This window comes from Chiloscyllium plagiosum, chromosome 22 (genome assembly GCF_004010195.1).
Source record: "Chiloscyllium plagiosum isolate BGI_BamShark_2017 chromosome 22, ASM401019v2, whole genome shotgun sequence".
Taxonomy (NCBI): Eukaryota; Metazoa; Chordata; class Chondrichthyes; order Orectolobiformes; family Hemiscylliidae; genus Chiloscyllium; species Chiloscyllium plagiosum.
This window is the reverse complement of record NC_057731.1, coordinates 10332318-10343395: the sequence shown is the minus strand read 5'-3', so window position 1 is coordinate 10343395 and position 11078 is coordinate 10332318. Positions and strand designations below refer to the sequence as shown.

Genomic DNA, 11078 nt, shown 5'->3' with positions numbered 1-11078 from the left:
GGGGGCCAGTGGGGTTCTGTCCTGGTGGCGGTTGGAGGGGCGGGGTTCAAGGGCGGAGGATCGGGAAGTGGAAGAGATGCGGTGGAGGGCATCGTCGACCACGTCGGGGGGGAAATTGCGGTCCTTGAAGAAGGAGGCCATCTGGGATGTGCGTTTTTGGAACTGGTCCTCCTGGGAGCAGATGCGGCGGAGTCGAAGGAATTGGGAGAATGGGATGGCGTTTTTAACCGCCTTCCTAACCTGCAATCTTCTTCCCGACCTCTCCGCCCCCACCCTAGTCTGACCTATCACCCTCACCTTGACCTCTTTCCACCTATCACATTTCCGACGCCCCTCCCCCAAGTCCCTCCTCCCTATCTTTTATCTTAGCCTGCTGGACCAACTTTCCTCATTCCTGAAGAAGGGCTAATGCCCGAAACGTCGATTCAGAAGTAATATGAGTCTGGTATCTTTGACTGATGGGTAAAAAGACAGGACAATGCAACGTGGGGATGCTATAAGCAGCCAGGTGAATGCAGAGTGAGTGAGCGCCATTACAGCAAGCAGACAGGGTGGAGATGCAGCCTCGTTCAGTCCATGAGTTGGGTGCATGATCATTGAAGTGAAGAGGTGTGCTCTGACTGGATAGTTGATGTGTCATGAGGAGTCTTAAGGACTGCCAGATGCCAATGCTTGTAGACATGGGATATATATGACTCCTGTTCTGATTCTGGTGCCCAGTGACCAACATGGAGGCTCTTAAGAGTAAGCGGCGAGCTGAAGTCACCAGTTATGTGCTTTGACTTCCATGTTGAGAATTATTGATGTACAGCTTTTGTTTTTGTTAAGATAAAGAGCTGAATATTAGTGACGTGAATTGTAGCATTGATAATGCATTTAACAAATTATAATCCCCATTAATGGGCAACTCACCTAACCCTAACTCTATCTTTGTTCCAGAAAGCTGGCTGAAACTCTCATCCAAGGGTTTAATACCTCAGAATTAACAAATTAAAATCTTATCCAAACTTCAGTGCCTATTTCCTAATTCTCAGCACGTTATACTTATCAATGTGTTATCTGATTTCCATTGTCTCCTAGTTCTGAAATGCTTCAGTTTTAAGTTTGTTCAAAAATTGGTCTTATAGCCTCATCACCTCCTCCTACTGACCATTCCTTCCAGCTACCAATCAGATTCAACCCTCCCATTGATCAATTAGTTTGTACCTCTCTCTCTTTTTATGTAGCTCCCCCCTAGTCTCACACCTAGTCCTGAAGAAGAGTTATACCCTAAATGTTGACTTGTCCACCTCCTGATGCTGCCTGGCTTGCTGTGTTCTTCCAGCCTTCTGTGTGTCTACTCACCTCTTCTCTATCCCTGTAACCATCTTCAGATCCATAACTAAGATTGTTGTGTCTTTCCAAAGTCAGGAATTCTCAAAAATAAAAGAGATAGTTAACTTACCCACCATTGATGGTTGTATCTTCAGCTGCATGGGGCCTATACTCTGAAATTTTCTTACATAGCCATTCTGGCTCTTTCCATATTTAAAAGCACTTGAGACTTATTTCTTATTTAACCTTTTGATTCTTCACACGGCTTGGTATCAGATTTTGTTTGATTATGCTTCAAGCACCTTGAGACATTTTACTTTGTTAAAAATGCTATATTGAGGCAGGTCATTGCTGATTATAGCATTTTCCAAATAGGTAATCCATCTTGCAAAACAGCTCTGTAGCATTTCACAACAAAATTGATGTAGAACAAAATACCTTTTGATACAGAATACCTTTTGTGTAAGCTAAATTGGCTAATATTACTTTGTCAATTCTATTTTTTCCCTAAAAATTTCAGTTGGGGAAATTCCCATTGTTTCCATTAATGGGATGGGCTAATTTTGAACAATTAGATTTTCTTGTGTCACTAGGCTATGTCTGAGCAGAGTGAGTGAAGCAGTAAATCAATTCAAGAATGTCTGAAATATATGTACTTTGAAATGGCAGTTCTGCTCTTTACTTGATGAAAGTAACTTCTGGTTTAGTTGAGCATTTACTGTATCAGTTTTTAAAGTCCTTTTAAAGTATCAGTTAAAATTCTTTTACTTAGGCAGACCTCGGGATTGATGATGACTTTCTTCCCTCCAGTTCAATGAAATAGCTGATAAGTCCAAGATACAATCTACAGACTTTGTCACACATAGGACAGGTGATACTTGAAGAGTTGTGTGTTGTTGTGTGAGTAAATTTGTGATCATGTCAGGGAGCTGCCTCTCACTGGCCATAAATAACCGAGTGTGAGTGGAGTTGCAGACAAATTATGCAGAGAAGATTGTGCAGTAGGCTGACTAGTATTATGCAGTGGAATTCATCAATTAGTCTTTCCATAATGTAGCTATATGATTAGAGTCTGCTATAGTCTATTATCGAGGATTTTATAACAGAGCTCTTAGAAAACAGTGATAGAGTCAGACAAAGTCAGCGTGGATTTAAAAAAGGGAAAGCGTGCTTAACAAATCTATTGGAACTCTTCAAAGGTGTAACTTGTCTAGTTGATCAGGGTAGCCAGTAGATGTAGTTTATTTGAATTTTCAGAAGACTTTTGGCAAAAGCCCTCAAAAAATTAACTTTAGTGTAAATGTGATAGGGGTTAGTGTGCTGACATATATAGAAAATCGCTTAACGAGGTAAGAAATAAGGAGTAGGAACAAAAGATCTCTTTTCTGACTGGCAAGTGGGATACTGCAGGGATTGGTACTAAGACCCCAGCAAATGTGAAATCTCATTGTTTGCTGATTATACAAAGCTGGGTGGAAGAGTGAGCTGTGATGAGTATGCAGAGATTTTATAGTGTGTTTTGGACTGGTTGAGTGGGCAAATGCATGACAGATGTAGTAAATATTGTGATGTGGATAAATGTGAGGTTATCCACTTTGGGTAGCAGAAATAAGAAGGCAGCCTGGCAGTAAATTGAGAAAGGGAAATGTGCAATAACACATAGGTGTCCTTGTGCACCAGTCACTAGAAGTAAGTGTGCAGGTGCAGCAAATAGTAGAGAAGCCACACCTGGAGTATTGTGTGCACTTTTGGACTCCTTAGCTGAAGAAGGATGTTCTTCTGATAAAAGGAATACAGTGCAGTGATGGTTTATCAATTGCTTCCTGGGATGGCAGGATTTTGACTAAGACTTACATATAAGAAGAGATCGAGTTGGTTCAGATTGTATTCGTTGGAGTTTAGAAAAATGAGATGGGGAGGGTGTTTCAAACCAACATGTAAAATTTGAACAGGACTTGACAGCTTAGATGCAGGAAGGATGTTCTCAATGATGAGGGAGTGCAGAACCAGGGTCATAGTTTAAGGATAAAGGGTGAACCTTTTAGGACTGAGATGAAGAGAAATTTCTTCACCCAGAGAGTGGTGTGCCTGTGGAATTCACTGCTACACAAAGTGGTTGAGGTCAAAACATTGGTGCACATGTGGCTAAAAGGATCAAGGGGTATGGCGGGGAGGATGGGATTAGGGTATTGAACATGATGGACAGCCGTGATTATATTGAATGCTGGAGCAGGCTCAATGAGTCAAATGGCTTACTCCTGCTTCTATCTTGTATGTTTCTGCATAAGAAGCCAATTATTGACTTTGCCCTGTCCTTGACCCGTTTTCCTAAATGTAAAATTTTTGGATGCCGGCATAAAAACTACATGAGATAAGAGGAATAGTTTATTGGACATAGTGCTATCTTTCTGATGCCTTGACTTCACTTCTGCGTATTCCCAACAAAGTCTCTTATCCAGTGCAGTGCCTTTTTGAATGAGTTTTCTCATTTTGGTGGATCACAAATTGCCTGGCATGTGCACACATACGAAACAGAAGGCATGCTCCTTCTTCCACTACATTAAGTTGGTGACATAATTGTTGCTTCCCAATTAGAAAATATCTGACACCAGTTTCAATCAAAATAATCCAAAGCTGTGAGCATGTTTGTCAAAATATTCACTCGTATTTCTGTGATTCCTTTGAAATAACAATGTAAAAGATATCTGAAGTTCCAACGGTAGTTTCACAAATTGTGCTGTCCATATCCATAATCACTGAGGAGTTGTGTGCAAATTCAACAATATAAAAGTTTATACTTAGCCAATATCTTCCAAAAGTCCTTCATCTGTTTCTAGTTGTAAATTTGAGACGCAAGAGACTTTTGTCTCATTTTATCCTATAAAATACTGCAATCAGATTGATTATTCAACTTGTAAATGTTGATTTGGCAAAGTTAGAAGACCTACCACTTCTGAGAACACACTCAAAAAATTGGTACATTTTCATTCAAGTATGCTTGGATAATTTCCAGACAGTTTCAACATGTGGCCACTGGCATCTAATTGTTCAATACAACCGTTCACTTCCTCTCTATTATTTTATAACGAATGAATTAGAACATATTTTAAAAAATGAAATAAAACCCTTTATTTTTGAGATCCAAAGGTGTTTCTCCTCGAATGCTCCCAGGAATATCTGGACGATTAATGATCAATTTCACACTGCAGGGCTTGAGCGTAATAACCAATGCTCACACTGCAGTGTATTGCTGAGAGAAGTGCACTCTTTCAGATGAGATATTAAAATGAGACTGAATCTGTTTGCTTGGGTGAGTAGAAAGATATCCTGCACTAGTTTTATGAAGAAGAACAGGGGAGTTATCTCGGAGTGCTGGCCAATACTTGACTCTCAATCAACATCATTGAGACAGAATATTCAGTCACTAGTAAAATGCTGTTTGAGGGAGTTTGCCAATTGTAAATCAGGGCCTACATTACAGTGATGACTACACTTTGACATTCTTCGTAAAGTAATTTGAACTATCTTGCTTTTGTTAACGTCTTATATAAACAGAAATTTATTTTCCAAAGACTTTTGAGCAATCCAAGTTTGTTAAGTGTCAGAATGAAACCATTTACTGATCAGTATTCTTCAGTAGTCCTTAGCATCTGTTCATTGTTATTCTGAAGGATTTCAAACTTTGCCCGTACATATGTGCAAATGCTCAGATAGTTGGTCATTTAGATATAGTTCAGATATAGAGAATTGAGTGCATCTACATTAAAGGGTAAGGTTTGATGTATGATCAAGACTCCTGCTGGTTTTGCCCGGTGTGGATATATTCTGGTAAGCAATTATAATTCTAGGTTCAAAACGCTCTGTGACCCAAGTGAAATCAATGCTGTAAACATCAGTAAATGATCAAAGCCAAAACCTCTACAGGGTGAGGGATGATTGTGTCCAGATTCCTGAGAGAAATGACCCTACTATCTTCAGTGCTTAGATCAAAATATCAGAAGGAACAGGAGTAGAGGTTGATCAGCCAACCCCTTGGACCTACTCTGCCATTCAGTAAGATCAGAGCTGATTTGATTTGCTTTTAAGTACTTTTTTTTCCTGGCCTTCCATAACCCTTGAATCCTTCATACATCAAAATCTCTCGAGCTTAGCCTTGAAGTTATTCAATGATTCACTTTCCACTGTTCTGAGGAATAGAATTCCAAAGATTAGTGACCCTTTGAGAAAAGTTCCTTACCTCTATTTTAAATGGGAAATCCATTATCTTTAAACTACTTCTAAATTCCTCCATGAGGGGAATCAATCTCTTAACATCTACCCTGTCTAAACCCCTCAGGATATTATTTGTTTCAATAAGACCACCTCCCATTCTTCTGACTCTCTGTACAGGACCAAACTGCTCAATATTTCTGCATAAAATTACCCCTTCACCCCAGGAGTCAGCCCAGCAACTCTCTTTGTTAAGTAATGAGACCAAAATGTACACCATGTTTTCAGTGCCATCTCACCAGTGCCCTGTGCAGTTGTGTACCACCTTCCCATCCATTGCAATAAGGCCAAGATTTTCTTTCATTAATCTCTAGAACGTAGCATATGTCCATGTTGATATAGTGCAATACCAATTACTGATGTATCATGTATACTTGCAGCTTAATTTACCACAAGCTCAAGTCTGTTTGCACTGACAACATAACGATTTGTGTCCAAAGTGAAGTTTTTGATCTTTGGCTTTTGCAGTACGAGAGTTGACATTGAAAAATATAATCCAAAAACAATGTTGAAAGTTTGAAATCTCATGAAATAAAGCCAAATTAAATATGTTCAATCATCAACAAACCTATTTATGGTCTTTCAATTGGAGCTGTTTCCAAGTTGATGTCTGCCATTTGATATCGAGAGTGTGGTGCTGGAAAAGCACAGCAGGTCTGGCAGCATCTGAGGAACAGGAGAATCGATGTTGCAGGCATAAGCCCTTTATCAGGAATAACAGGTCATTCCTGATGAAGGGCTTATGTCCGAAATGTCAATTCTCCTGTTCCTCAGATGCTACCTGACCTGCTGTGCTTTTCCAGCATCACACTCTCGACTGTGATCTTTAGCATCTGCAGTCCTCACTTTCTCCTGTCATTTGATAGTCCTCCTGGGAACAGTGAGAGATTTTCAAAGCTGCTTACTTGCTTTGAGTTTCTCAGCTGCCCTGAACAAATCAGAAAGTTATTCTTGTCTCTGAAGCAGGCTGTACTGTCATTCCAGTGAATGCCAGTGAGAAGCCCAACCGGATGAGGCCAGGGCATCATTTGGTGGTGTTTGGGGGAAACAATTCACTAGTTCCATTCACAAAACCTGGTGCCAGCTGTGACCCTTCGATAGGTTCTTGAGAGGAAGAAAGTGATCCCAAAAGCATCTGCTGGCAGCTTTGTGCAGTTCTTCTAGAAAGTCAATGTATCTGTTTCTTCTGTATTCATAAGAAACAATGTCTCTTACTGTTTGAGGCTATTTTTCAGCAGCTCCTTAAGGAAATATGCTGCATGGAGCAAACTCAACCTGTTTGCATCTAGGATTTTGCAATCAGATTGCAATTTCTATAAATAATCAACCTAATGTCTCAAACTTTCCTAGTTCAAACATGGACACCACCAAATTTGCAGGGAAGCTAAGGTCTATTTCTCTGCCATGTGTTTCAGATAATCTTCTCATATTTTAATTCTGTGAAGGCTGTCTCGTTGCTGGATTCAGTGTCTTGGTTTCTCCTTATAAACTCAGAAATAGATTTAAAGTTCTTATGGACACTGCAAATTTCTGAAGGTTAAATGATGAACATGATCATGCAATGTCTGGGGAGAAAGAAAGCATCTTGAATGCAGTAACCAGTATGAGGTTGTAAAAAGCATTGGGGGTAATTAATATATATGAAACAGATGGAATTAAATGTCAATGATGGCACTGAAGAGTGGTTCGTCAACCAGGAAGCACAAGGTGCTAAGTACAAATCTTAGGAGTCACAAATCTGATCAGAGAAACCAGACGTGTTGCAGTGCAAAAGGAAGCATTCTGCCCATTGTGTTTGTACTGGCTCTTCAAAAAAGCATCATTGGCAATAGACAATTTCCTTTCTATTCAAATAACCATCCAATATCCTTTTGAATGCCTCAATTGAACCTGTCTCCAGCAGATTTATAGACAGTACATTTCCATACCCAAAATATTTGTGGTGTGAAAGTTTTCTCTCGCACCACAATTTGAAAATCATTTCAGATCTGAATCCTACAGTTCTTGATCTATTTACGAGCAGGGACAGTTTCTCCCTGTCTACCCTTTCAAGCCCACTCATGATTTTGAAAACCTTTATCAGATCTCCTCTTATCTACCTTCTCTCCAAGGAAAACAGTCCCAACTTCTTCAATCTATCCACATAACTGAGATTTCACATCCCTGGAACATTCTTGTACATTGCTCTGCACTCTCTCCAGTGTCACTACCACACTTCCTATTTTGTTGTGCCCAGACATTTACAAGCTGAGATCAACATCATCATCGCTTTGCCTGTGTATTCTATGCCCCTATTAATAAAGTCGATGGTAGCCATGATATGAAGGTGCCGGTGTTGGACAGGAGTGGGCAAAGTTAAAAAATCATACAACACCAGGGGTTAAATCCAACAGGTTTTTTAAGAACTACTAGCTTTCAGAGTGCTGCTATTCATCAGATAGCTAGTGGGGGAAGATTTTAACATAGAGTTTATGGCAAAAGGTCCAATCTGATGAAGGAGCAATGCTCTGAAAGCTCGTACTTCCAAATAAATCTGTCGGACTATAACCTGGTGTTGTGTAATTTTTAACTTTGTCCTATTAATAAAGACAAACACATTTGTATGCATTATTAATTTCTCTTTCCCCTTCTCCTGCTATCGTCAGTGATATCCACCCTCTGCTCCTAAACTTCGTTTTATTGTCTTTCGATGTTCTTTCTATCAAAATGCATCATTACACTCTTTGTGTTCAGCCTGTCTGCGACCTATTTGCTCACTTCTCCAAACCGCTTGTCCTTTTGGAGTTTTACATTGTTCTCAAAGTTCATAACTTCCCAGCCTTGTGACACCTACAAACTTTGAAATTCTCCTCTGCATACCAAGATCCAGATCATTAATATAAATCAGGATATATAGCCAGTGATAATTTCAGTAAGAGTTTTGGGAGAAATTTCTTTACCCAGAGAATATTGAGAGCTTCAAATCTAAGATTGGTGAATTGATTGTGGTTTATATATTTAAGAGGAAACTAGTTAATTAATTGATGGAGAAAGGAAATAGAAGACAAAAACAAAACTTACAGTTATCTCATGCCTTTATAACCATTTAACTTGTCTTTGAGGCTGTAGTGGAAAAATTGCTCAGCTGAATTAACTGCCAGTGAAAGCAGCAATGGGACTCACTTTTCTCCTTGTATTATGGTGTGGAGTGACCAAATGATTCACTTAAATACCCAGGAGTTAACTTCCAGCATCAAAGGGTTTATTGAAATTACAGCGGTGGGATTTGAAGGATCTTAACCAAAACCTACTATTAGTATTGTAACAGATTGATTAAATAATTAAAGGGAGATTCATTAATTAAATGAAGTGTGAAATGTTCTTATCTATTTCTTATGTGTAAATAACCACAGCTGTATTTCCATCTCAGTTCCATTACCTTGGGTGTGCAGAGCTACTACTGTTCTAACCTGTGCAGGCTACATTAAGCAAATATTTTCCCAAGTTCTCTAACTACTGTCAGCCATGTTCTGCTGCATTAGCCATGGGCAGCCGTCAGCCATTTTGTGCTGCTCAGTCATGGGCATCCCGAACACTGCAAGTCAGGGTCACAAAGCCAGCCAGATTCAGGCCTATCATTCAATTTAGTCAAACTGATTTAAATTAGGAACCTCCCTTCTTGAGGGCTGGGAGAGGCATTTAATGTTCAGATGAATCATGCAATCTTTTGAAAAGTATCATTTCATAGTGTTGTAGACTTTCTGAAAAGCGCACATTTTGTTAGTTTGATACAATAATAGGAGAAATTGAGGACTGCAGATGTTGAAGATCAGAGTCGATAGTGTCAAAGAAGTCAAAACAATGAGAAGTCGAAGGCTTCTCCAGCACCACACTCTTGATTCTGATACCATAATAGGTCTCGCAAAGCAGTACTATGGCAGAATTAAATAAAATCTGAGGATAGCTAGAGATGGTAAAGAAAGTAAACTGTAGCCTCTATGTATTGTCAACAAAAAAAGGCATAATGTCCATTGAAAGACTGCACTATTTTCTTAATTTGACAGCAGCCTGCTCTGTGAATGGTATATGGGATAGTCTGTTAGCATGATCTAATCTTGATCTGGGGTACTTTCAAAATTGCTGCTAGCTACTGCCAATTGGTGAAAGGAATTATATTGTGCTCCCAAAGCATCGTGATAAAATTAATTTTTGTAATTGTACTCTGTGCTTGTGTGTTTTCTCCATAGGTTTTTGTGACCATGTGCACCTAGAACAGGAACAGCCTGACTCCACTCAGTAAGTTATACCTGACTCTGTGCCAAACTTGATTTTAATGCATTCAAGTAGCCATGTTAGTGATGGTTAAATCAAAAGGACAAAATTGCATTGATTTATTTTCTTCTGAATATAGATATATATTCCTGTAAGTGTATCTTGAAAATGTTAATTGACAGTATCCCTGCAGAAATTCCTAGCTATCAGCAAAATTTTGGTGGAATCTCAGCGGAATCTTCCATTAGCACTATTTCTCTGTGATGCTACTGGAAGATCCCTCCAGGATTTTTAATGCCCTTTCTTCCCTAGCCCCTTTAAGTTTCAGTACAGTTGGATGGGCGAAGCTTTTATTAGCTTGCAATTGTGATGTAATGAATGAGTCCTTGATATGGTGGCCTCAAAGTTAAATGTAATTACAATCTCACAATTTTGAATGCTAATTAATTTGATTTAGTACCATTATTGCTATCTGATTGGATGGCATATGTTTCTTAATGTGCAGCATTTGTAATTCTGCGAATTCTAGAATCCATTTTCAGTTCTTACATCAAAATTAAAATTCTGATACACTCAGTGACATTTATATCAGCATGAAAAGGTAACATTCTGAGGAATGTTTACATCAGCACAAAATATGCCAACAGACAAAATAATGAACAAATGACTTAGCCCAAAATGTTGTCTGATGCCGGTTGCGTGATCAAGTAAATTGCACTTAACATCATGGCCTTTGAGCTGATGAAAGTGTTCTCTCACCTATCTTTTTGTCAGCTCTCTGTCCTCCATTCCAGTAGAAAGCCCATTCAATCACACTTTAACATTATAGTATACTAATAAGCATTTTATATTTAAAGTGGCATTTTACATTCTGATCGCATTCTCAACTGATACATAAGTACTCTCTCAAACTTTAGCTCAGATTTTCACTCCTGAGGTGGATAAGTCAGAAGAAACTCAATCAGATGGTGGGATCTTTGTTCCAGAGTGTAGAGGTAGGAGAGGGTGTGACATTTTGGGCATAAGGTAAAAACAAAGACTGCAGATGCTGGAAACCAGAGTCTAGATTAGAGTGGTGCTGGAAAAGCACAGCAGTTCAGGCAGCATCCGAGGAGCAGTAAAATCGACGTTTCGGGCAAAAGCCCTTCATCAGCAATACAGGCAGAGAGCCTGAAGGGTGGAGAGATAAGTGAGAGGAGGGTAGGGGTGGGGAGAAAGTAGCATAGAGTACAATAGGTGAGTGG

General features: G+C 39.4%; 1 protein-coding gene across 1 annotated transcript in view; it reads left to right on the top strand.

The window, feature by feature from the left end:
- The window catches only part of pcdh15b (protocadherin-related 15b), a 1523107-nt gene that overhangs the window by 606771 nt on the left and 905258 nt on the right, over window positions 1-11078 (top strand). The window contains exon 5 of the mRNA XM_043712368.1: window positions 9810-9858. The gene's annotated coding sequence lies outside the window, so the exon portion shown is untranslated. The remainder of the gene's footprint in view (window positions 1-9809; window positions 9859-11078) is intronic.